The 27,836-nt window shown below is 35.9% G+C and overlaps 1 long non-coding RNA gene across 2 annotated transcripts; it reads left to right on the plus strand.

Moving 5' to 3' along the window:
* The first annotated feature begins 221 nt into the window (after positions 1 to 221).
* On the plus strand, positions 222 to 27,836 carry LOC310921588. Of its 2 annotated transcripts, none has more exons than XR_014592171.1 (3): positions 222 to 294; positions 18,532 to 18,594; positions 26,387 to 27,836. It is a non-coding gene; the product is annotated as an uncharacterized lncRNA (long non-coding RNA). The 2 variants fall into 2 exon arrangements; XR_014592172.1 differs by lacking the exon at positions 26,387 to 27,836 and adding an exon at positions 21,821 to 21,980.

Consider the following 27,836-nt stretch of genomic DNA (forward strand, 5'->3'; position numbering starts at 1 on the left):
TAATTTTAAAAAAAAATGTTTTTTAAGACTCAGGTGTTTTGAGAAGAGTGAATAGCCTAGAAATATTCACTTTAAAATAATATTTGGCACCATAGTTAATTTTTAACTTTTTAACTTTTAACCACTGTCTTTTTACATCTTGGATTGGATGTGAATGATTCACTGAAAGCCATTGCTGACTTCCAACTCTGGTATTCTGTAAATTATCACTCTTGTGATCAGTATGATGCTACATAGGATCCGAAAAGCATTTGGGCTTTGTATACATTGTGCTTCAAATACATATGGAAATATGTAAGCAGACATACTGTGCTTAGTAGTATTAAGAGGATTTTCATTATATTGTATATGGATTTGGGGCATTATTATTCTCAAATGACAAGCTATTCTAGCTCTCTGTTTTGTGCTTAGTTTCTGTCTGTGACCAGAGGATAATGTTTGCTATGTGCTACACGCAGTTCAGTAACCTGTTCTCGCAAATAATTATGTTCACATATATAGAGCTTTGCTAAAAGAATGGCTCACACAAAGTTACTCACATGTAAATGTTTGTAGGAATAATTTATAGGAGAGACTGAAGAAGTGTAAAAATGGTCCTTCTATAATGAAAACAAAACTAGAAGAAACTGGCTTTAGCATTTTGGATTCAACTGTCTAAAAATTCATCATGGGGAAGACCATTTCTTGGCATGTTTTATCTGCTCTCCTGATCTCGGGTCTAGGTTTCTTTTTGCCTGAGATTCCAGGCTGGTGGTTTGAGTAGGTCTTTTTTTTGTCTCTGTGACCTCTGAAGGCTTTGGGTCTGTGCTTGGCGCGAGAATGGTATGGAGTCTCAAGGTCTTGATTTTCTTAGTTTCTCACGTTGTTTATTAATTCTTATTTTACAATTCTTTGTGTCCGGCCAAAATGTTCACAGCAGCCTGGACACGATGTGACTCCCCCTGTTATGGGAGGCCACTCTGCCTTTATACAGATAACTACGTACTTATTATTTACAATTCTGTGCCAATGCCTAGCACCTATACAAGAAGGGTCATTTCTACTTTGGCCCAATCCACTCAAACTACCTTGTGCCCACGTCACTGCAGAAGATGGATGCCAAGGGAGAAGGAAAAGGACTCAGGGCAACACCCTAATTCTACCATCTTGTCTCCCTCTAAAAACCCAAAACTACAAAACTTTCTACCTGGTGATAAACTACACTACTCTCTGTTACACATTTGTGACTTGCAATTCTTCTCTGTGTTGTAAGTTTTTCTCATGGACTGAAATCAAAGACTGTGTCTTCCTGGGTTCTGTGCCAGACAAACCCCCCTGCACAGACCCCAGACCCTCTTTCTCAGGTCCCAGGCCTCTCTACAGAGGTCTTGTGACCTTCCAGGGTGCCCAGAGGGATGCCCTGGACTCCGACATCCTGAGACAGATAGTAGTTGTTATTTTGCTTCTTTGTATTTGCTGACAAATCTAAGTGCTGCTGACTGTTCTTTTTCTAGCATGTGGTGTTAACTGTATTTCTATACAGGTTTCAGAGGTATCAAAAGGGATATTGTACACCTTTTGCCATTTACACCATGCTAGAAAAGAAATCCTCACTTGGAGGCAGAAAGATGTTGTGTGGTAACTTTGCCATATATTTTCCCCTTTTCTCAATTTTTTCTTTCTTTTTTGTTCTTTTATTTAATTAGAATTCAGATGAAAGTCTTTTCAACTAAAAGTATAACCTTTTGAAGTAATTCATTATTCCCTAGCAAAGTAGGAAAGTGTGAATATGATAAAAGCTCTCCAAAATGAAAGATAAAACAATATTCAGTTTGAAATTATAGAGCAGAATGTCTCTTTTGCATAGAGAATGTAGCTTCCTCATACACTGTATATTTGGTATGTTTAACCATGATGATATATTTACTTTCCTTATATGGTCTTATCTGGTAATGGCTTTCTCTTTTGTAGAAGTCAGTGAGCATCAAGGTTAAGCAGTCATATTTCTTTAAATGCTGCTTCTTTCTCAAAATATTAGAGTGAAAGAATAGACTTGAGAAATGAATTGGGGATCATGGCAAATAACATTAAATTTATATCAAAGTATACCAACAATATCAGAGACAAATACATTGACTATGTGAGTTTATTCAGCTTAAGAATATTTATAATGCTATGTGTGTCTTGTATAGGCCTTTATAATGGATCTATTTTAACTTCCCACTTGAGAATGTCTCATTTGCTGCATGATACTCCTCATCATACCATATAAATTTTGACAGATCTCAAGCTTCAAGAAAGCATATACACTTGAAGGAAAGTCTTTAAAACTTCTAAGTTTAAGTTTACTTAGGTACCTATTTCATTTCAAAGATAGTTTCTGATGATGTCTTTTAAAGCCTACTTAGAGAACTCAGTTGTGGAAAAAAGAAGAAAATGCATGCTCTGAAGATATGGCCTTTTCAACCATCAAAGATATCCTTCACCAAATTACTTCTTAAGAAAAGTATTCTTCTTTTGAAATGAGGAATGGACACAGTCCTCCTGGACTATCTAAAGGAATTTTTTCCAGTGTGTGTGTTGCCTGTTCTTTCACAACTTATCTGGTGTCTGTCAAGCTCTTTTGCAGATCAAAGTACCCCTTAACTGTCAGATGCTGATATCTGTGAGAATTATACACTCAATCTGTAGCTGTATTTTCTCTTGATGCATGCCCACATTCCACCTTTCTTTGCAGACCTTAGCTTAACCAAAAAGTACAGGTCTCAGAAACAAGTGAAAATGTCTGGAACAATACCTTAAAAATGGAATTTTCCTCAGATTGTGAGTATTAGTTTAATCTAGTCACCAGCATCTGTAGTAGTTTAACTTAACAGGGCCAGTGTGTGGGTTAAGCATTACCTCTCAGAGCTAGGCAGTTAAAACTGGATCTGTCAGTGTATAAACTGTAACCGCTTAACCTTTTCTACATTTAGATTATATTTACATCTAGTTTTAAATAGCTTGTAACAGGGTTACATAAAGACATGTTCTTATCTTTCCTTTGTTTCTAGTTGAACTTACCAACAGTAGCTGAGTAGTTAACATATAATGTAGCATAATGCAAAATTTAAAATCTCTATGACCCAATTGCTAATTACAACCAAGTAGAAATGTGTGATTTAATCTTAGATATGCCCTGCATGCAGTCCTAGGACAATGTAGGAGTGGGGAGAGAGTTTCATGTGAGAAATAAGGATGACTACCGTCAGAGAGCAGTAAGTCTATTAGTTCTGGTTTTGCCATATCCTGGGGCTCAGTTGTTTCAGCTGACTCCAGCTGTTTACCCCAGCATGTGGAACATCATGTTCTGGCTTCAACAGATTCATACTTTGACCTCTGAATGCATTTCTGCCTCAGGTGCTCTTTCTTGCAGTATTCTGGATTCTCTGTCATGTCTGCAAGTCTCACAGGACTGTCTGCAGACCATGACTTTGTCTGGTCTTTGTAACTCTTTGCTAGAAAAATTCTCATAACTGATCAAGAGTTAAATCTGAGTCTTGCATTAATTTCTCCTTTAGGCTGTTTTATTCCAGATTCCAATCATGATCGAATGTTATCAAGGATTCAGTTTATCCCTGGATTGCTACATTAGCTCTTCACACATGAGCACTTCTATGTTTTCAGGTTTTTTGTGCTCTCTGCTTAGAAATGCATTGCTGATGTGATTCATTTTTATGTAATGAGCAGCACTTCTCAAATATCTGTATTACATCTCTGCAATGAGTCTATTCTGCCTGAGTCTCATCTACCTGAATTAACTGCAAAATACTACAAACATTAAGTGATTCAAGACCAGCTGTTACCAGCAGTTTCTTCTGTCTTCTTTTCTTAGGATAACCATGGCTTGTAGAAACCAAATGATTCGTTAACTTTTAAACCTTTCTGTTTTCATCTCTCTTTTCAGGAATGTCAATTTTATCTCATCTTTTAACTACTCCATCAGAGACCAAGTGATTTTAGAGAGATCTGTTGTTTCTATGCCACACGTAAATTGATCTTTGTAGCACTAGTGTCTTATAATTGTGGGGTCCTGGTCGCCTAACAATCCAAAACTGAAACTTTGTTAAACTGCAGTATTTCACAAACACAACCCTTTTTTATCTGAACATCTAAATTTATTTTTGTATGAGAAAGGGGTGGGGAGAGAGGTGGACATATTAGGCTTTTTCAATGGCTCCCAGCTGAATGTGCTCTCAGGGCAGGGTTGGATGACACCATTAGTCCTGGGCATTACTGATACCCAAGGTCTTGCTGTGAGCCTCTGTGAAACATAACAACAGCCCTTTCTAGTGGTTCTGGCTATGTCATGACTTTGAACATCAGAAATACACTATTAAAATGCAAGAACAGTGCTTCTTTTATAATACCATATCTGTGACAGACCTATAACTTCAACAACACTCAGCTCCCTGCATTCTCTATAATTTCCTCCTTTTCATATGAGATTTATCTTTCATAAGATTTTTTTCTCTGGGGATGCTTTCATGACTGACTAATTTGGGCAGGGTCATGCTGCAGCAACCCTTCAGCAATCCTTTTAACAGTTGGCAGTGATTTGCTTTGTTCTTTTTTATCCCATGAGGTAAATACCTGTTTCATTTAAGTCTCTCCTTTCTTAGAATAATGACAGATTCATATATGTTTCATCTGCTAATTTTATATTTCTGCTTTATATAACTCTTTTCTTTCTCTGGACATGAGACTTGCCTAGTATGAAGCAAAATATTATTTGACCCAAGTCTTATTTTTCTCCATTCTCAAAACCTCCCACGCTGTCAGTGAACTGCAGATGGAGGAGGTCATCCTTTCAAGCTTGAGTTTCTAGTCTGTGTTTTATGAAGCTGTCTTCCAGACAATGAAGTTCTTTTCCCTCCTCTATTTCACATTACCTAAGTAATTAAACTTATCTGTTACTCTAACATTCAACAGTCTCAAGAGTTCTTCTGGTAATGGCATGTAGTTGTCAAATTCTGCTTTAAGTGGCAGATAGCCATTGCTGTTCCAAGATTAGATGATCTTGGGAAAGCTTTTCTTCCTCAATTAATTTGAAATTTAAAACTTTTCAGAAGTCTCAGGTAATAGGTTTTTAGGTGGCAATGATTATAACTATTCTGTTGGGATATGTGGTCTAGGAAATAGGGTAAAAGCTGATGAATTTCCTACTCAGACTCCATTCTAATGTCCATAAGGCACTGGCTTTTGCTGGCACAACCATGTTGTTTACTGGGAGTGACATACAAAGGAAAACTGGACACAGGTTTTCCGTTTGGAATTTGTTTCGTTTAAATTGTTTTTTCTCCTGGAAAGAGAGTGAAAAAGGAATATGTTTTGTCTATATTTTGCATGCATCTTTTTTGTCACTATCCCATTGTAATGTAAGATTGTATCCTTTTATTGGTACTATGCAGGGATTTCTATGAATTAACCAGTCTTGAAGAATACTTACTGAATTGGGCTGTGGAGGTAAGAGAGGTAGGAAAATGCCTAATCTGTGCATGGGTAGTAGTATTGCTGTCTGAACTAACTGCTGCTTCACACATGGTGCTGTATCTAAAACAGTATTAAATTCCTTCTTTTCTGTTTTTTGATGTACCTGGAATCCATTTGTGTTAGATAGCTTAAGGGTGACCAAGGGGTAAATACTGACAGAGATTTGGCCACTGGTGGGCCTGCACACTACTGTTGAGTCTCCCACTTTATTGTGGAATGTTTTGAATCAAGGTTTTGGACATAGATGCCTAAAATGGTTCTGAACATTACTGTCAACATCATAAATGAGGAGACCACAAAGGTTTTTAAAAGGCAACCAGCAAATTTTTATCTCCAGCAACACCTACTAATGTTAGGTAATTCTGATACCTTTCTTCTTGTCCTTTTTTTTTAATGTTGAACTTGATAATATTTTTTGGATTGAAAAATAACATGTAGATCTAAAGATGAGAACCTACTTGGTGTAGCTGTGTCACTGAAGCAGTGATTATTTGATAATCAGATAAACAAAAGATAAAGAAAGATTTCTGTTCATTGGGTTAATAATATCTACACAGCCTGAGTTACTACAAGAGGATGACATGGAAATAATTGCATCTAACATTTATAACGCGAGACACCAGCAGCTATGTGTCATTCCTATAGTGATAGTAACTTAAATGATGTTGAGTACATAAATAAGATAATCAGCTGAGTATAAATGCATGATAGATGCATCAAAATGAATTGTTAAGTACTTGGAAACCATTATATTGATTTAAGCCACCACAGAAATGACTGTATTTTCTGAGGCTTGTCACTACCATAAAGAGTTTTATATATGATGCACAAAGCCATGGACCTAATATTAAATGAAGTTTATGGTTTAAAGTTTTTGAGTGTGTTGGGATATTTTATCTTAAAGAAAGTAGTATTTAAAACAGTCAACATAAATAATGGCTGAGCAGTCTACCTGAAACACTAAAGAGAAGGTTTGATTCCCAGAAGTGAGAGCCAATATACAGACCTTATCTGAAATAGCTAGCCACCTCCTATGAATATTAGGCTGGTAGATTTGTAACTAATCTACTAAATGTGAATGTGAGATCCATCTGTACACTCTATTTCTGTGCTAGATACCCTAACTAGATGGTTTCTGTAGTATATGTAAAGAAAGATTCAATTTATCTCATTCTAATGTAGAGGTTTAAATTAGTTGTGATGAACTGCCTCCTAAAAGCATTATTTTTAATAATATCCCAAGGAAGAGTGTAAATAGGTAAGTGTTTTGTGCAGGGAGAAACCATTATCTCACATTAATGATTAGTAAACAAAGACAAGATATTTGTCATCATTTTCCAGTAGCTGGAATTTATTTCAGAAATAACCAAGGAGAGCAGTCATCCCTGTTAGTGTAAGCCAGTGCAGGATAGGCAGAGCTATGACTTCCTTCATTGAAGAAGCCAGTTGGTATGCCATGGAGAAGGGCAGAAGAAAGGAAGAAATGGTCCTGTGAATAAATCACTCAAAACATTCTCAATAAATATCTGTTTGGCTCCAAAATGTGACCTGAATAAATGTCTTATGTCTTTCAGCAACACTCTCAGACACATTTTCCTGTTTGTAGGCCTTTACTTTCCTTTTCATAAGTTTTTCCTGTCTTCTCTCCCGTGACTTTTAACTTGTTGAGGATGGGGTAGGTGATCCCAAGGGTGTGTGTTCAGATGGAGTCTTACACCACAGACCCTCAAGCTGCAGGTGTAATGTGAATGTAAATTAATAACTAATGGTACACAAAGACCTCTTGTGAACATGGAGGTCCAGGAAGCACAGGCTCAACTGTGGGGCTGTGCATAAACCGCATAACTCAGAACTTAATAAAAATTATAAGGGAAAAGTAATGCTACATTTTGTCGATCGTCATGCTATTTTAAAAGCTAACTGATGAAGCTGGAGAAAAACTTCAATCTAGATCTGGAAAAGTTTTGCAGCATTGAAGTGCATTGTAAAAAAATTAGCTGTGCAGCTGAATTATTAGGTAATACAACTAAAGGAAGAATACATTTTGATGAGAATTCTAGCAAAATGGCCATTTGAGGTGTTCAGAATATTGATTGTCACACTTCATGGAAGCATAGAACATTTTATGTTGGAAGGGACCTTTGTAGATCCTCTAGTCCAACTTCCCCCTCAAAGTGGTGCTAGTTTTGTAATTATATCAGGTTGTTCAGGACCTGGAACTCTAGATGAACATTAAAAAGCATCCCACAGAAATTAGTTTCATTCCTATGTTTAAGCATTCTTAAAATTAAATTTGCTTTTCTTGTATTTGATGAGAACTCTTTTGCTTCAACTTAGGATCATGGTCTCTTTTTGCTTCATGAGGCATCTCTGTGAAGAGTGTGCCACAACCTCTTCTGTAGCTCACCATTATATAGTTAAAGACAGCAATTAGGTCTTCCCGAAGCCTTTTCTCTTTTAGTCTAGACAAATTCAGGTTTCTCAACTTTTGCTAACATATCATATGCTCCAATTCCCTATGCATTCCAGTTCTGCTTTGTTGTATTATCTTAATTGGGTCAATATCGGTTTTAAATCAAAGGGCTCAACAACAGGTAAAACTACATGTGGACTACAGATGCTAAATAGGTGGCAATAATTACTTCCCTTGACCTTCTGATAATTCAACCCACTGTTAGGTAACATTTCATTACTATAAAGATGTTTTTCATCACTTGTTTAATGCTAAATAATAGTCTTCATTTATTAAATTATTACTAAGAATAAATAGTCGTGATAATGAAAAATACAAGAAGAAGAATATGTATTACAAAACTCCTTTGTCTGAAGTTTCAGAAATCATAATATTCTCCAATGATTAAAGTATAACTCTTAATGAGGTGAAGAGTAGGACATTCTTGCTGGTGTAGACCTAATCTTTTGTTCTTCCTTGCCTTCCAGGAAAGAAGAGGTTCCTGATTTCTTACTGTAATGTTTCCTTGATAATTATAATTTCCTGAGGAATTCATACTGATTCATGGAAAGGTCAAACTAGAAAATTCCCTTTCCCTGCAAGGTTCAAAAATATTTTACAAACCCACATGGTAGACTTTGCCCTGAAAGAAAAGTAGTATATAGGAAAGATTCATGCCTTCCAGCAAAAGAGGTTATAAATATCCCATAATTCTTTGCAAAATAATAAAAATTTGGAGTTTAAAACCATTATAAATAACCAGTTAGACATTACTTTAGACCTTTTTTTCTCTTTTTTCTTGTAGAGGGAAACAGATCATGTCCTCCAAAACAACTATTCATCCTTCAAAGAGTGTAAGTTTGACTTAAAACATGTTTTTCCTTATATTTCACCTTAATGCATATCTTATGTAGTTTGGTACTTTTGACTGGCACAATTTCTTACAAAAAATATATAAAAGTGAGAAATCTTGTGTGTCACAAAACAGTATTTGAAAGAATACAATGAAGACTTGAATATCCAGTGAGAACACCTTACTGCGGAGGATTTCTCAAGATATCTCTTGATGATACAAGTGATCAGGTAGAAGAAGGATTCTTACTGAACATTTGTCTGATCATTTCCTCATCCTTTGGGATCTTTTGTATGTGTCCACTACTTAGTTATGTTTTTCTCAGTTCCCCTTGATGCAGTGCTCTCTTTTTCTTTTGGAAACTTATGAGACACAGAAGGAAAAAAGAGCTCACAGAGGAGGAAAGACATGGCTGGCAAGGATTCAAAGCCAATTTAAAACAATAAAAAGAGGGTTGAGGAAACATTGCTCCATAGACCTAAATTTTCATCCAGTATGGTTGGATTTGAAAGGACTTGCCAAAAAAGATAAACCTGTAGTGAAACCTGCTCATTTTCAGCAGAAATAGAAATAGTTTGATAAAAGTTTCTTATTTTTAGTTCAAAAGTATAGCTTGTTTTATAATCCTGGTCATTGTGGTCCTTTTAAATAGGCTTCTGGAGAAATAATTCCTTGGTTTTTTTCAAAGACATTCAAGATGATATCTTTGGCCAAATACGGATTAAAGAAGAACAAAGCTGAACTATTTGGATATTATCCACATACACACCATTTAATTTTTGTATTTATTACAAAGAAAGAAGTAAGGACACCTTATGTGGTTAAGGGAATTACAATAATATGCAAAATTACCATGGGGTTAATAGATTTCCTACATAACGAGTGTGCATCACAGACCAATGATCAGTCAACAGAATGTGATTACATTTCACATAACTAAGAAAAAGAGCCACAGACAGAATTAGAGGAGCTTTGAGGTCAAGAAAAGTCCCTTTTGATCCAACAAATGTCTCAGAGTTAAGTGACAACTGTGTATTGAGGAAAACACAAAGGGCCAAGTTCATGACAGGTGTGACTCTATGGAAATCAACATAATCACTCCTGGAATTATTGTCATCTAAAATATCTTGTAAAAGATAAAAAGATGGTGAAAAAATGTCAACAGTACATGTAATTTTAAAGAGATGTTTTATAAAAGAAGTCTCTTTGAGTCCATCACCCACATTCAGATATTACTCATTTTTCTTTTGCTGCACACAGAGCTGATGACAGAAAAAAAATTGTCAAAACTGAAAAGAAAAAATCCTTTGCCAAATGAGATCAGAGCAGAGAATTAGTGAAGTAACACGATAAACTTAGCCTGGTATGTTATATAAATTGGGCTATTAATGTAAATGGTACTTCATTAATTACTCCATTTTCATCATGACATCTCTATTTGTCTGGGCAGTGTGAGGCTGGATTTTTTATGGTAGTCAGTAGACTTCACCTAATATAATGACTTGTCTGAATAGAACATAGCAGAATATAAATTAAATTGTCTTTTTAATTCTGCGTTATCCATCTAAGACCAGTGCCAATTACCAAATCCTGAACATACCTGCAGACCTGTGGGTAAAGAAGCATAATGCAGCCTCACGTGATAGAAAACAGAAATATGATTGCTGTATAAATGGTGCACAGTTGGGCAGATTTTGCTATAATTCTGGTCCCTCAGATTCTATAAGAGGAAAAGGTTGCAGGAGTAAAATATATATTTTGAAAACTAGCCGTTCTTTGCCAGTGTTGTTAATAAAATCATAGTCCTTTGTCTGTCAGAGAGTAGACATCATCACTATGATTATGACAATAGTGTAGTGGATATCTTCTTCAGACTTCCAATGAATATTACTATTTTTGAACATTCTTGGAAATTTCACTTGTATGAATTTTAGTAACAGCATTAAGTAAACTTGACCACTTCTCAAGAGTAAGATAATCAGAAAGAATATTTTTTCCACTTAAAACATCAGCCCTTGAACTGGGTTCTTTCTTCTAAATTGGATTATGAAGACAATGTTATGGGTATTGTTACCATGTTTCATATAGCATCAGTAAGTGAACCTATCCATTTAGGGGTGCCTTTCTCCAAGGCAGCCAGCATTGTAGAATGCTACAATGAGAAGATTCAACATCTCTGCCTTTTACTAGGAAGATTTTGTCCTTTGTATGCTCATGTTGTTGAAAGTTTTTTGGACTCTGTTTCCTTCCTTCAGATTTAGTCTTAAATCCTGATTACCTGATAATTCATATTTTGCTCCTATGCCTCCAAGCTCACAAAAAATTAGCATCTGTGACCATAATTTCATCACTCTTTATATGCCAAGGCTGTGAGATATGATTAAACCCTTGATAATTTTTTAATTAAAAGAGTGAAAAATAGGAATAAGTGAGAACATAGACACAAGTTAAACAATATTACCTGCCCTGCCAGATTTCTGTCTAACAGGTTTTAACCAAAAATTTACAATTGGAATACTGGGCTGTTGGCTACACAGCATTTCTTTGTGAAATAGATGAAACCTTGGGGATGTGCAGACATTTTTGTAGGTACCTATCATTTGTCTGAATAATTACTAAGATCCTACAAATCACAGTGAAGCAAGCATAGTACTTCTTTAAATCATGTTCTGTCATTATTGTCCTTGATTTACTTTTCTATTTCATTCGGTGGTAATGTAGGCAATGCAAAATGGACTGTGTAGTCTTTGTTTTTCAGAAATAATGTGAAGCAGACGGTTATATATTCATGGTATTTGGCTTCTATATGGATTTCTTTGTTTGTATTTTCTTTTAAAAGAAGAAAATTGTAGTCCTGAATTCAGATTTCAATTCACTATCTTTGTTAATGAACTGAAACATAGCAGGTTTGTCCTTTCTATGATTTTCCACGAGGAAATGAGTTCACTGGGATGAATGTTCTGGGATCTTGTACATCATCCCCTTTCTCACATTCTTCCCTAGGCACTAAACAGGCATTCAACAAGCAACAGACCTATCTCAGAGAGGAGGATACTGGGCAAGATGAATTTTTGGCCTCACCTAAACTGACTGCTTCTATTTTCCTTAAATTTTCGGATGTCCTAAATTTTGAATATGACCAGTCAAACAATTTTTGGCCAGTATAACAATGTTCTTTTTCTTTTTCTTTTTCTTTTTCTTTTTCTTTTTCTTTTTCTTTTTTCTTTTTCGTTTTTCTTTTTCTTTTTTTATGGCTGGGTTGACAAAGTAGTAGATTGTAATACAACACAGCAAAATGGTGGCTACCTTTCCAATATGGAAGGATAGTGTATGGGTGAAATGCAATGCAGCAGCTTGTTCAGTTGAGGAACAAGCTCTTTAATCTCTTATACATGATATAAGAAAAATTTGGTCATTTTAAGAAGTTTCTCAACACTTTTAATAATCTTACCACTGAAGTTTGCCATGTGACTTCTGCTGGCAAGATCTATCAGTGTGTCAGCAGTATTGAAGTACTGCTATTGCCTTGGAAGCCCATTGTGCCATGTTGTACAAACAAATGGATGAACACAGCCTCTCCCTCCTTCCTAAAGCAAGAACAAATATTAGATTGGTTTTTTTTCTCCAGAATAATTAAGAAAGAGCTTCACTTATGTTTCATGAACTACCTATTGCACATTTTCATGTCATTTACAGTCTGTGATGTTTGCTGCAGCACTCATATCACATTCTGACATTGCTTTGAAAGGAGTACAGCCGCTTTGAAGTAGTTCTTGGGAAATGAAAGCCTCACAGATGAAACTGTCCCTTCTGTGCTAGGTCTACTTGGAAAATGTCTTCCTTTTTTGCGATCTCTGTAATCACTTGAGATTGGTGAAGTCTTTGAAATATTTTGGTGGATTCATATCTTAAATGGTCTGAGTTGTTTCCGAGAAGTGTCAGTTTCTTCACTGACTGATGAGGAGGGCAGAGTAAGTACACTCTATACCAACTGCACACAAAAATTTTGGCTTTCTAGCTGGAAATTAGGGAGATGTTTGTACCTCAAATCTAGAGGGAAATGCCTACTGCATTCTAGTTAATTGGTTATTCCTATATAATGACTTGTTAATGAATAAGCATTAAAAAGCTTCCACAACATTGGTCAAGACCAGGTTGGATGGGGCTCTGGACAACCTCATCTGGTGGAAGATGCCCCTGGCCATGCCAGAGGGCTTGGAGCTAGATTATCTTTAAGGTTCCTCCTATCCGAAATCATTCTATGATTCTGCAACAGAAATAATGACCTTTCTTTGATTCAGTTCAAAACACTTGTACAAGCAGAGATTTCTCCTTGTCTGGGTGAACTTCAATTCTGTTGGAGCCGTCTTTTAAGTCTATTTTATTTGAACCCTATAATCAATACAAATACGTATATTACTCCTAAATCAGCTGTTTTTTCCTAATAAGTAGGACATCCTGGGGCAACTGTGGGAAGCATAAAAGCATATTTGAAACATGAAGAAAAGGAGGAACCTTTATTTCTGATACACTCGTGTCAAATCATTGTTTGGATCTTCTGGTTACACTTCTTATTTTTCTAATGTGAAGAAAATATACCTCTGTCCCTCTATCTAATTCTCTCAAATTTCATAAGGACTAGTTATCTTTAAATCTGGGATTCTGTGAAATCAGACTTAAAAACAAATATTCCTTCTTCATAGAGTTCTAATTTAGACAGAAGATGGCAGCTCTCCCTTTTCAGTCTTTTAAGCCTGGGTATTTTTTCCAGGAACAAATCAGATTTCCTGGTTGTGTTTCTTGTTTACAAAGTGCTGTATACATTGACATTTCAGAATTTCTGTGTACTTTATGACTGACTATCATATATCACATCATAAAATTAAAGGCATTAATGTTCCACAGAATCCTAGGTGAGATCTAAATTGTTGTGCATGCTACTGGATGTTGTACAGTACTTCAAAATATGTATCCTCTAAAAATTACCTTTCTGATTCCATTACTGCTTTGCTTCCTGTACTTCTGATAATAATGATGGACTTCCTTGACTTTGGAGCAAGAATTCTGATGAAAATATAATTTAGCCATTTTACTTTTACATTTTTATGTTCTGTAACCTAAAGTACAGGGTGATCCAATGTGCTTTGAAGGTGAACTCTATATTCTATAGATTAGATATCTTTTGGGAGATACCTTCTAAAATCCTGTTCAACAATGTTAAAAAAAAAAATAACCAACAATGAAGAACTTAAAAATAGATAAGAAAATAAAAAATGACTTTGAAACTAGAAGTACTGAATGTATAAGACAGATGAAGTCTTTGAAGATAAGCTGAAAGAAAATATGATTAACACTGATGAAGCAGAATAGTGCCAAGTATATGCCATTTCTGAGCCAAATACATTATACAAGGTGAGAATTGAACTTTCAAGAGTCATGTTAACATTTTACTCTTATGCTTTATCAAGGTAAGTGAGAAAATAAAAAAAAAGAGCAAAAACCTGCATATTGGTAAGTCTATTTTAAATTGGTAAGTCTATTTTAAATATGGTCATGTCAACACTGATGAATGACATATTCAGGTAAAGTGATTACAAGGCTACATCATGACTTATTTCTAAAGGCTGGCAAGTACTAATGTGAGATGCCTTTTGTGGTTTCAAGCCCTAAAAGTTTTAAAGTATATTTTTAACCTCCAGTTTTTTTGTAACTTTTGGAGATCTGCACTTTACGTTTGTAGAGATATTTTATGCTCTTGCACAATGCAAATCCTTTTCATTATACAGTGTTAACTGAAAAAAATTCTCCACAGACCTGTCCTTGATCTTACTTCAAAATGATAAATCTGTTTTCTTGTCATTGTTCTTTGTTGCAAGAGTAACAAATTTCCCTTCACTCCATATGGTATAACCTCTTCACAGAATCTCTACAGCTATTTCTGTTAAAGATTATTGTTCTTGCTTGAGATATAAGCTATCATAAAATAAAGATTTGACTCTTTTTGTTTGTATTCTGTCCAGCATGTGATAAAAAAGGATCAGTGGTTTGTGCTGTAAACAGCAAAAATCAACAATGTAAATTGTGTAGATAAATAGTCAAAAAAGAAGTGATATTATCAAACAGGTGCAATTTTCACTGACCTTTGAAAATTTATGCAAAAGTAGTTGATCAGATCATCTTGGATTATGCATGTATGTAATAATTAGAAGTCTGACTATTTTAATTGCTGTATAAACGTTTCCCTCTCTCATGTGCTCACAGCTCATATGATTAAAAAAGGGAGAACAGATCTAATGTTTAAACTTGTTTAAGTGCTTTGAGCCTTCTGTTTTCACATTCACTCATCCTAAATTCAATGGCATGTGTTTGTTGTTGGCTGATGAAATATAAATACTTTGTTAAAATATCCATAACTTGTGCAACATATACCTGTAATCAGTTATTATAAATTAAGGATATATCTGATAATAAAAGCAGTAACAGTAGTCATGTGCTTGACAAAGGGTTAATTACACCATTAACTAAAGAGCTAAGTCTTTCCCTAGAAAGAAAAAGCCAGTGTCTAACAATAGAGTTTTTGAAAAGTTTTTAAGTCACTTTAGGTATTTAACCTAGGTCACATACAGTGTAGAACAGGGAGAATACCGAAGAAGAAGTGTCTGTATCTCCTAAGAATCTGGAATTTCTTCTTTACATTTCCTTTTCAGAATAATCTAAATTTGATGGTCATACAAAAATATTGCAAGATCTATTTGTCTAATTTTTTCTCGGGAAAATGATGAAATGATGGTGGTGAGATGGGTAAGAAGTGGAAACCTTCTTTGAGCAATTCCTTTCTTTTCTATTTGGTAAGATGAGGAAAACAGGTGTGTACATTTGAGCATCGCTATTGATCAGCAAGGTTGTTGTATTCTGAACAGTAATGTTCAGTAAATGTGTACTGTTACTCATAAAAGCATAGTTGTTGTCAAACATTCAAAAATTTGTATGGGTGCTCTCTAGTGCTAACTCAGAAGAAAAATACAATTAAAATATTTCAACTTTATAAATACATATGTACATATTGCTCTTGCTCTTTTGCTTGCTTGTTTTTGTTTTGGCTGTATTTAATGTGATTACATTATAACTCTTTCCAAAACAGAATAACTATGTTGCTGATATATATGTGATCCATAAGTCAGAGATTGATTGGAGATATATGGTTTATTAATTTAAAGAATGAGAATTTTGCTTGGAAGAGAAAGAGTTTTTTCCCTTAGAAAAGCACATAGGCAAAAACTATAGACAGTATGTCCCCTGTTATTTTCCCTATTCCCCCTGTATGCTGCTTTGCCCAAAAAAGGCAAAAACTAAATAATATCCTGAAGATAGTCAAATATACAGACTCCCTTTCTGCCTCTGGAAGTTGGCTCCACTGCCAAATATCTTCAGCAGAGACTGCTTTGTTGCCTAAATTCTGTCACTGATACTTTTCTGGAGAAATTTAATTGCTTGATTGTTTATTTTTTCCTATACAAAATCTAAACCTTCACTAGGGCAGAGACTGAAACCTAAGTGCCTCATTACCCCGTATCTTACCAACTGTCTTACTGAGTGGACTGCAAGAACCACATCAATCATCCTTGAGAACTGACAATATTTATATTTTCCTCTTATTCTTTAATTAGAAAATATTTAAAGAATGTGAACAATAAAATATTAAAAATATCCCTACATTCCTCAAATACAAGCACCTTAAAGTATTTAAATATTCCTTGTTGAATGCTGTACCTTTTGGTCTGTAGGATATTTAAAGGAAGGCTCTTTTCAGCTCAGTGCTTCGAGTTCTTGTTCCTCACTTAAACTCACTCAGTGATTTTTGAAATACAAAGTGAGAGGACCAGTAGCTAAGATGGTCACAAAAATTCTTGCCCCTTCTCTCTTGACTGTGCTCACCAGAATTGAACTGCCTCAAGAAAACACTCTGAAAGTTTTTTTCAACCTTTCCAAATATTCCATAGCTTTCTGGTTCTGGCTCTGATCTTAGAGGTGACTGTCAGATCTTCAAATACTCCTTTAAGAAAAGTAGAAACCAAGTCTTAGTTTTCTATCACTTGTGTAAGTCTGCAGTACTAAAGATAAGGAACCAAAGACAGCTTAGTGAAAGTTTTTTTGCTGAATTTCTCATTTACAGAACATATTCCATTCTCTATCTGAAATGATGAATGAACTTGTGTAAAAATATTATCTCATCACATAGTTATGAACTGCACCATAAAGTACAGTGTGAAGATAGATGAATGAAGATTCCAGCATTTCGTAACTTCTGAATGACTCATTCTGCTGCTTGGCCGGTGTGTTTCTTTGCTAGTTTTTAAGTTTGCAACATTGCAAATACGGGGATAGGTGGGATTGCTAGGCCACATCCTGCTTCTCCAGGTACAGTACTAGATATACTGCATGTTAGGGAGTTACAGCATGCCAAGAATTCCCCATGTTTTAGGTAAATCCTATTACTGAACTGAAATCCAGAGAATTTTCATTCGTGTTAACCAATATCACACTCTGATGGGGAAAATTCCCAAGCATTACTTCCTATTGATCACTGCCGTGGTATTTTAAATCCCTAACAAACCAAAACTAATAAGGAACACTTATTTTTCCGTTTTCTTGTGGAAAAGGCTCTCCTACTGCCTCTTTTTATGGATATATGTCAGTAGGCCAATATGATTTCCAAAAAGATTCTAAGGGTATATCTTTGTATATTCAGCCAAATTATGAATTATTAACCATAAAGACCATTTCCTCCCCACCTTTACTTAGGCAATGTTATTAAGAATATGCCATAGCCCCTGAAAAATCAAACATTACTTGATGTAATAATTGCCTCAGTAACTGACACTGCTAAGATGAACACTTGATAGTTTATAACAAATCAAGTTAAAACCAATGATTTTGTTTATTGCAAGATGTGAAGCATCATCATCTTTTGAAGATCTCAGGTAAATCTTCAGGATCAAGAGTCTTGAAAGCATTTCCTAATTGTAATGCTTTTTTGTTATTTTTTTTATTCTTTATTTATTCTATTTTAGATTTTTAACTAACAAATCTTTGATAAGATCTAAAGGCAAAACTACCACTGTAGTTTAATGAGTATCCATATTGATAATATGGATAGAAGACAAGAACAATCGTAAGGACTTGACACTTATGTTTACAGGCCTGTGACACTCCATCACTATAAGAAATGCAGATTATCCTTTTTTTTCAAATTTATTTTATTCAAAAAACAACAGTGATATAATAAATTATTATGTTTAACAAGTATTTAATTAACTTCTCTAAAAAGCTACAAGTCACATTTCGTTAAAAGTTCTTTCATATTCTTAAATGCAATTATCTAAAAACTATCAATCATTTTTATTAGTTAATACTTGAAACTGCATGCATATCCAATATAATTATTAACGCCAATCCATTTACTGGTTCATTTGAGTCTGGTTATGCACAATTATGTGTGACACTTTGAAAGGAAGCACCATTTTTATAATGATACAATTATTATATTTTTTTCTGAAGATCAACAAAAGATTTATTTATTATAATTCTATTGCTTGTCTGTCTGCTATATAACTTATAAGAATAAGAGAATCCAGAAGGTAATAGAAAATATAGCTGTTGCTATTTAAGTAATTGCCACTCATAAATTGTCTTTCCTTTTGTACTTTTTCTACAGTATAAAATTAGGACAAAATAAAACCACCTAAGGAAAGACATGAAAGAGAACTACTTCTCAGAGGTGAGAAAGTTGATTTCCTGAGGCCTAGAGCGTATATGCAATGTATCTATTCATCAAAGCACAATGTTGGTTACTCTTCTACAAAAATCATGTTGCAGAACAGAAGCTCATTAAAGAAATAGTTCCACAAGTATTTGGAACTTGTGGGTTCCAAAGAGGGTTTGATGACTCGGTTGCTTAGCCAGAATTTTGGGCAGAAGAAATATTTTCCCTATTTAGCCTCAGATTTGGTTTAGATGTTGAATAGTCACTTAGGCCAAATTTGAAAAACCATTTTTATTAGGTTCCTAGTGTGCTGTAGAAGTCCTCATATGGCTTAGATCTATTAGGACATATGGACATAAAAATGGTCCACATAAATGTCCAAATTTATCTTCTGTCTAGTGCTAGAGAGATGTATCTGTCCTAAGGTGCTGTAGGATCTTGTTAGATACATTGAACATGCTTTATAATCCAAAATGCAGAGAAACAGATATTATAGTCTCTATTCCGGTTCAATAAATATTTATGACATATGGTAAAAATGAATCTAGCTTATTCTGCTTTCTATTTGTCACTTCGTCACTGCTCAATATATTGGACATCTTTACTTCTCTTTATTAATGTGAGTGAACAGGACTGGAAAGGAACAAGTATCTTGGAAAGGATTAAGCTGACATACGAGCATGATGAAGGGTAGACTTTTAGGAAGAGACTTATGAGTTAGAACTTTTATTAATCTTACACTTTCCTCATGGTAAATAGCAAAATGGTTTTCTTCTTTTGGAGTGTACTTTTAGAAATGAGCCCATATACTTTGAAAGTTGCTTTTAATGTTTTTCATAGAATCATGGAATGATTTGGGTTGGAAGGCACCTTAAAGATCACATAATACCAACCCCTCTGCTATGGGAAGGGAAGCAACTCACTAGATGAGGTTACCCAGGGCCTGATCCAACCTGGCCTTGAACGCTCCCACAAATGGGGCAACCTGTTCTAGAGCCTCACTACCCTCACAGTAATGAATTTCTCTTTACCATTTAATCTAAATTTCTACTCTTAATTTAAAACAATTGCCCTTGTCTTATCACTATTCGCCTACTCTTATCATTTTTATAAGCTCTCTTTAAGTGCTGAAATGCTGCAATGAGGTCTCTCCAAAGGCTTCTCTTCTCTAGACTGAAAACCTTGGGCTTCATAGGAGACATGTTCCAGCTGTCTGATCATCTTTGTGACCCTCCTCTGGACCCAAGCCAACAGGTCCTTGTCTTTCTTGTGCTGAGGACCTCAGAGCTGGGTGCAGCACCCTGGGTAGGGTATAACAAGGGCAGAACCTCATTAGACGCCACTCAGAAGGTCAAAAACCTTCTCTTAAGCTGCTGGCCATGCTACTTTAATCTACTCCAGATGGTGGCTGAAAAGGCCAACCTTCTGTGCCGTGAGTGCCTATTACTGGCTCATGCTTTTCATCCTCCAGAACCTCCAGGTCCTTCTCTACAGGACTAGTCTCTGTGAATTCTTTCTTCTCCCATATTCATGCCCTGAACGCAGGTGCAGAACTTTGCACTTGAGCTTATTAAACTTTATGTAGTTCTTCTGGGCCAACTCCTTAAGCTTGTCCAGGTCCCACTGGATGGCAACTCTTCCTTCTCTTCTGTCACTACTCTGCTTTATGTCATTTGCAAACTACTGAGAGTTCACTCAATCCCACAGTCTCTGTAATTGATTAAGATATTAAAGAGCACCTATCCCAAGACAGAGCTCTGAGGGACACAACTTGTCACCAGCCTCCACCTGGACATATAAGAATTGACCAAAACCCTTTGTGTCCATCCAGCCAACTTGTTATCCAGCAAAATCCCACCTGTCAAGTCCATGTCTCTTTAATGTAGAGACAAGAATGTTATGTGGAGTTATGTCAATGGTATTACAGAAGTCTAAGTAGATGAGAAAATTCAGTCTTCCATTGTCAGCAATTCCAATTGCTCCATCATAGAAGCCCCAGGTTGTTCAGGCCTGATACGTCCTTGGTAAAGCCATGGTGGTGGCTCTGGATCACTTCCTTGACTTGTATATTCCTCAACAACGTTTTTGCGAGGATCTGCTCTATGATCTTTCCATTGAAGCACATAGACAAAGCTTACTGGTCCTGTAGTTCCCTGCATTTTCCTTTCTCCTCTTTCAAAAATAGGAAAGATATTTCCAGATAATGGTGGCTTTGCCTGAACATCATGACTTTTCAAATGGGACAGAGAATAGCTGGGCAACACCATCAGCCAATTCCCTCAGGACCCTGGGATGCATTTCATGAAGCCTCATAGATTTGTGCCAGTTCAGTTTCATCAGATGGTCTTGAACCAGCTCTTTGCTTAGAGGAGGTGGGCTATGCTCCTCAACTGGAGATTTGGAGACTTAAGAGATGTAGGAAGTCTGCCAATGACAACTGAGGTGGAGAATTTGTTTGGTACCTCAACCTTTTACACATACGTTGTCACCTGTTTTCCCTTCTTGTTTATTGGGAGTGCACTGTCCTTGGTCTTTGTTTTCCAACCAATGTACTTACAGAATTCTTTCTTCTTATTCTTTATATCTTTTATTTATTTTTCGTTGCTTTTTATTTTCAGTTGAGCTAAAGACATATTTGGGCAAGTAGTTCAGATACTGATGTCAAACAGTTCCCTTTGAGGAAGTGAGATCAGTACTACCTTTTGGATCTGAGAGAATCTTCACTGCATACAAGTCTATTTGCTTTAGGGGGTCATCTATAAGGAGTTGGGTGGGATGATGTATTTACATGTTTTTTATGTTATGCTTAAAGCCAACTATGCTTCTCTTACATGGCTTTCTCTTTGTAGAAATAAATAAAATTTAAATATAACTTTGATATAATTATCAAGATTTAGGGAATAAATAATCTCCCTATGAATTTCAGTGCTTTCAAAGTGCCATCTATATTAAACTTCCTTTCTTTATAAAATATCTGTATGATTTTTTCCCAAAAGCATTACATCTCATTGTGTCAAATTTAGTTGCTATTTGTTTATTTCAAATTACTGTCATATCACATATTTTCTGCCTTTCAAAATAACTTGTCTGTGTTCAACTAAGTAATCCACAGGCAACAATAATTGAGAAAAAATACATTTTGAGTAGGTTCTTTTTCATTTCAGATTTTAGCAAGGTTTTTTTTTGTTTGTTTGTTTTGTTTTGTTTTGTTTGCTTGCTTGCTTGCTTTTGTATTTTTCAGTATAATCTGTTAAGGATTTTAAAAGGTACTACAAATATGCAGTAAATGTACAATGAAGAGAAACATCAGAGTGCAGTGAGCTCCACAATGTCAGATCAGAGACTTGGACAGATGACTTCTATTTTATATTGCTAAGTGCAGGTACAATAATAAATCTTACTATGCCTCTGAAGAATTATTATACCTTTTCAAAAATTGTTTTATTATTCAATTATAAATAGTAAAACACTGTATGTGTATTTGGCTAGAATGCTGCAGAAATTAACTAAATAATTCTGTTTTTCCACACCTGTAAAAAGGATAAATAAGTACTATTTCAGGTCTAAGCCAGAGAAGAAAAGTTAAAGAGAGCTCTTAAGGACATCTGTTTTTTACTTCTGAATTCAATCACTGTGAAACAGAAATGCAGAGGGTTCAGTGCCTGTGTTTAATGGCAGCTAGAAGTTTTTCCATGTCTTGTCTTTCTTCTCCCATGTGTCATGCCTCTGGAATAAAGGTTTGTTCTGGCTCATTTTGAGGGCAAACAAGTGTTGTATGCAATGTCCATAAGAACTGTGCTGCTCCTGTTTTGCCTTGGGGTTCAGTGCTTGCCTTCCTCTTGTGTTTAAATGTTTCATTTTAAATTTAATGCTTCTATGCTGCACCAGATGGACAGCTCTGCAGATGGGAGCTCACTTTTTAAATTATAGAAGTACACAGGTAGAGAATGAGCAATAGCCAACAACCTTCCCTTCTGTAGCCTTTCCTACATGCTGATACAAGGTGATAGTTCTGTATTCATACTTCTTCCATCCTTGGCTTTTGTGGTAAATGTGCCAAAATGACAAGAAATTAGCTTGTTCGAGGAATGTCAGTCCTGCTGGGACTGGCTTGAGAACTGCAACTAGAGTGAAGAACTAAAAGTAACTCTAATAGTTTCCCATCTATTCTTCCTGGAATTAAATTTTTTTCTTTTTCTTTTTTTCTTTTTTTACCATAACCTGATATCCCATTTGCAATTAACATCCACTTAGAATCTTATTCTTTGTAGTATGACATGATGATTACTTAAATCTGTCATCATATGATAAATTTCTGAACTGGTAACTGCTCTGTTCTGCATCATGTTCAAATATGGACACTGAAAATATTATGTAGCAATGTCACTGAGAGCTTATTAGAGGCTAATGAGTCTTTTATCAAAACTACCTTAAATTTTCTGACCTTGCAATGAAACATTCAGTTTCCTGTTCCCAAACACCTCAGACATCCAACCCCAATTTACCAAGATATTAACCCAACAATTCCCTTAATTTTAACTGAACAGTTATTGCCTTGCAAGGGATCCTGACCAGGTTACCTTCTGATTTAATGAGGAAATTATTCTGAAGCTGTTAACATCCAAACAGGGCTCCCCTAGGGAGAAGCCATGAATTCTTTCCTTAAGAAGAGATTGAGGAACCAGATGGACACCTTCAAGGCATACACAGCTTCAAGGGGGATGCTTCAAGCGCCTCAGCTTGCCAGCAGCAATGGTGCTTGTTTACCATGAAAGGATTATCTATGTTAGCTTGTTTAAATTTTTAATTTGGGAATCATCAAATAGCAGGATAAAAACATTCTAATTGAGGTGAATTGTGTTAAACTCTTTAGAGCATAGACACATGAATATTTGACTGAAATCAGTGGAAAAAGCCAAAACAAATTCAAGGCTGTGGGTCTCCTTTTGCTTGTTTCTGTAGCATTTGTTTCTAAAAACAACACAAATAAAAAACCAACCATGTTCCAGCAGTAGTTGCGTATACAAGATACATTTTTTCACTGCTATTGTTGTATTAAACTGCTGGATTGACCCCAAATATGTACTTTTAATGTTGTATGTATTTTAATTTCCTAATAGTAAGAGAGAGTTGTGACTAATGAAGACATTCGTTTTCTAATCAGAATGCAAATAGGATAAGATAACCCTCCCCTTAAAAAGAATTATTTTTTAATATTTGACTGTCAGCACTATCTAAGAATTATTCAGCTTTGATATTGCTGCATCAGTCATGTAAAATTCTGTCCTATTTTAGAGCCAGTACCCAGGAAACTAATATTCACACTGCTTTAATATGTTGATATTTTAATTATAAGTCTCAGAACATTAACTACTTTTGTGTGTGCATCCTACTGTGCCTCAGGACAGCACTGCATAACCTGCACTTTAACTCCTTACAGATAATAACTCAATCTCTTCCCTGAGCAGCTTGTCCCAATAATAACCTTTTTGGGTATAACCCATTCAGAAGAAATCTTTTCCTCATGTCCTATCTAATACCCCCTTGACACAACTGGAGGGCATTTCTTTTTGTCCTATCACTTTTTTGCTTCAGAGAAGGGACCACATATGTCCTCCTTTTAGGTAGCTGTAGAGAGCAGTGAGGTCTTCTTTCAGCCTCTTTTTCTGCAAGCTAAACAACCTCAGGTCCCTCAGCTATTCCTCATAAAACATGTGCTCTAAGTCCTTCACTAGCTTCATAGCATTTCTTTGGATGTAGCCAAATCTTTGACCATTTCTCTTCAGGGGTTTCATGGTTTCCATGTAGGGTACCACTGCAAGAAAAAGGCCTAAGAGTATCACCGGAAAATGCCATGCAAAGTTTAAATGGATCTAAGAAATTCACTAGGTAAAGCATTTGAGGCAATGTCCATAAGCAGTCCTAAACAAGGTTATGCAGTCAGCATCACATTTGGTTCTCAGGATAAAGCAAGGTATCACACAACTGAATTATCCTCACAGTAAACTTAGATGTCAGTTCTATAAACACCAGTCCTGAGAAGCTCTGCTAACTGCTGCCACTCATCTCCCATTTCTGAAAGGAAATTGGTTTTAGGAAGTCCAGACTTGATCCTCACTGCTTGAAAAGTCTGAACAAGTTCTAAATCCTGTTCACAATTCATAAAAACCCTTCTTATTGCTTCTAAGACTGGACTGTAAAATTTGATATGTTGGAAGCCAGGTGCTTACAAAACTATACACTGCAGTAGTTAGAAAATTCTGCTAAAGGAAATAACTTTATTGTTTATGGATTGATTGTATTTTTTTTACCTACTGCATCTATCTTAGTTTTATTTCATCAAGTTCAAAGCCAATGATGGGAAAACATTATTGACTAGTGTCACCCTCCATAGTGAAGGCCATTGAATTTCAACATTAAAGTTTTTAACAGAAATCCAGAGGATCTGGTTTCCTCATTCTTTAAGCCTTTAAATGGACAAAGATTGTTACAACATAAAAGAAGATCTGTGCATAGTATCTGCATTTTAATTATTTTGTTATTTAATTATTTTTACAAAAATATTTCTTTCTAATCATACTAGGGACAACAATATTTTAATTTGATTTTCTTAACTTGGCCTGGTTTATATTTTCCTTCTGGAAAAGTCAGTTTGTTGCTTTAAAGAATTACTGTTTCAGCTAATCTCCACTAATTTTTAAAATTGTGGAGTTCCTGTTTTTCCCCCTGACTCTCACCATCTCCTCAGGATTTTCCTTTGCTTTATATTTGCTTGTTCTGCTTCTATTTACTGTCATGGCCTGGTGTGTCACATGTGTACTGATAGCTCACTGGAACATTTGTTCCAGTCTTTGCAGTCCTGGGAGGCTGCTTGATGACTTGTTTAATTTTTTGTGCTATTCAAGCACACATATCAACAAATTGTTTTGTATTTAGGAAAGATAAAACTGAATTCCTATTGATTGGTTCTTCAACACAGATATCTCAGGTATAATCCATGCTCATATCAGCAAGTGGCAGCTCTTCTAATTTCCTCAGATAATGACTATGACCTTGGTTATATTGAACTCCTATTAGAAGTCTTGATTGTACAATTTCATAGCATGTTTTTACTGTCTCATGTGTTAAAAAAACAGGATTAAATTAAGGCTGGTTTTGTTTTTCTGATCAGGTCTAAAGCAAGACATTTGAAATTTTAAATTGTAATCTGAAAAATTGCTACCATGTTCCTTTCCTATGAGTGCTAAGTGCACCTGTCTAGCAGTCCACCCACCCAATTTAGAGAGAAGGATGTAATGAAGGATCCTGTAAAAGGCTTTACAGAAGTCCAGATAAATGACTGTTGTAGCCATTCCCTTTTCCATTGAGGCAGTCACACCATAGTAGAAGGTCACTGGGTTGGTCAGGCAGGATTTGCCATTGGTGAAGCTATTCTGAATCACCTCCTTCTCCTCCATGTGCCTTAGCAAAGCTTCTGTTCCATGACCTTCCCAAGCACAGAGGTAAAGCTGATAGATCGATAGTTCCCAGGGTCCTCATTTCCAACTCTTTTAAGGATGGTATAATGTTTTCCTCTTATAAGTCAACAGGAATGTATCCTGTCTGCCATGACTTTTCAAATAGCATGAGGAATGACTTGGCAACTACATCAACCAATTTCCTCAGGACTCTGGGATGAGTCCCATCCCATCATCTAGTCCCATCCAGAGGATCAATGGCTTAGAGTCCCAGTAGACATCAGTGACTGGTGAACCTCAGGGGTCTATGCTGGAACCAGTGTTATTTAACATCTTCATTAATGTGATAGGTACCAGACTGAGTGCACGCTCAGAAAATTTGTTGATGACACATGTGAAGGACAGGAAGCCATCCAGAGGGACCTGGACAAGCTCAAGAAGTGGATGCATGGGAATTTCATGGAGTGTGACAAGTCCAAGTGCAAGATGCTGCACCTGGGTTGGGTGTCAATAAGGGCTAGGGGATGAATAGAACAAGAGCAGCCCTGCCAAGAAGGAATTGGGGGTGCTGCTGGATGAGTGTCTGGACAAAACCCAGCTACATGGACTCACAGCCAAATGTGTCCTGGAGCAAAAGCAGCGTGGGCAACAGGGCCGGGGAGGGATGTCTGGTCCCCTCTTGTGAGACTCCACCTGCAACACTGCATCAGCTCTCTGGTCTGCAGAAAAGGAAGGACATGACTCTGTTGGAGTGAGTCCAGATGATGGACACCAAGATGGTCAGAGGGATGGAACGGCTGTCCTGTGAGGAAAGGCTGAGACAACAATGATTGTTCAATCTAGAAAAGAGAAGGTTTCAGGGTGATCTAATTGTAGCCTTCCAGTACCTGAAGGGAACCTATGAGAAAGATGGAGAGATTACTTACAACCGCATGTAGTGAAAGGACAATGGAGAATGGCTTCAGGTTGAAAAAAGGATAGATTAGATTAGGCATTAAGAAGAAATTCTTTACTGTAAGGGTGGTGAAGCACTGCAACAGGTTGCCCAGAAAAGTTGTAGATGTCCAATACCTGGATGTCCAATACCAGATGCCAGATTGGTCTACTGAAAAGGTGTTCCTGCCCCTGGCAAGGGTGTTGCAACTAGATGATCTTTAGGGGTCCTTCATGCCCAAAACATTCTATGATTTTATAGTTTTGGATTCTATGAAAATCGCTATCCAGTTGTAAGGCAGATTTAATACTGTGTTTTATTTATCCTTTTATATATTTACTGCACTTGGTTTTATTTGTGTTGTGCTTAGGATTTTCCCACGAAGGACACTTTATAAATGTAAGTTGCACTGTTTGGTAGACTGTTTTACGTCGTAAAAGGATATTTGGGAAGCCTGTGTGTTTCTGAGTTCTGAATATCTGTGCAGATGTTGTACCAGGCTAACAAACAGCACAGATTTTTTGACAGAATGTTTAGTAATTGAAGAAGAACAAAACTGTTTAGAAAACTGCATGGTTTGAAAGATAAATATTAGAACTATTTACATTCTGAAAAAAATTTTAGGCAAGTAGCTTATATTGTAAAATAACAATTCCTTATAAAATGTGAAAAGATTTAGTCTGGTAGTCTCAGCATAGATAAATGTACTTTATTGGTTACATAACTTGCATGATTCTGACAAGGAGAGTTTAGAAAATCTCAGCTACTTTGATGGCAAGCAGCAATAAATTTCTGTTTATTAAAAGTCAAAGAACCACGAATAGTAAAAGATAACTGAAAACCATAATAAAAAGAAGACCAGATTA

This window comes from Zosterops lateralis (genome assembly GCF_965231275.1).
Source record: "Zosterops lateralis genome assembly, chromosome: 2".
NCBI classification, from domain to species: Eukaryota; Metazoa; Chordata; class Aves; order Passeriformes; family Zosteropidae; genus Zosterops; species Zosterops lateralis.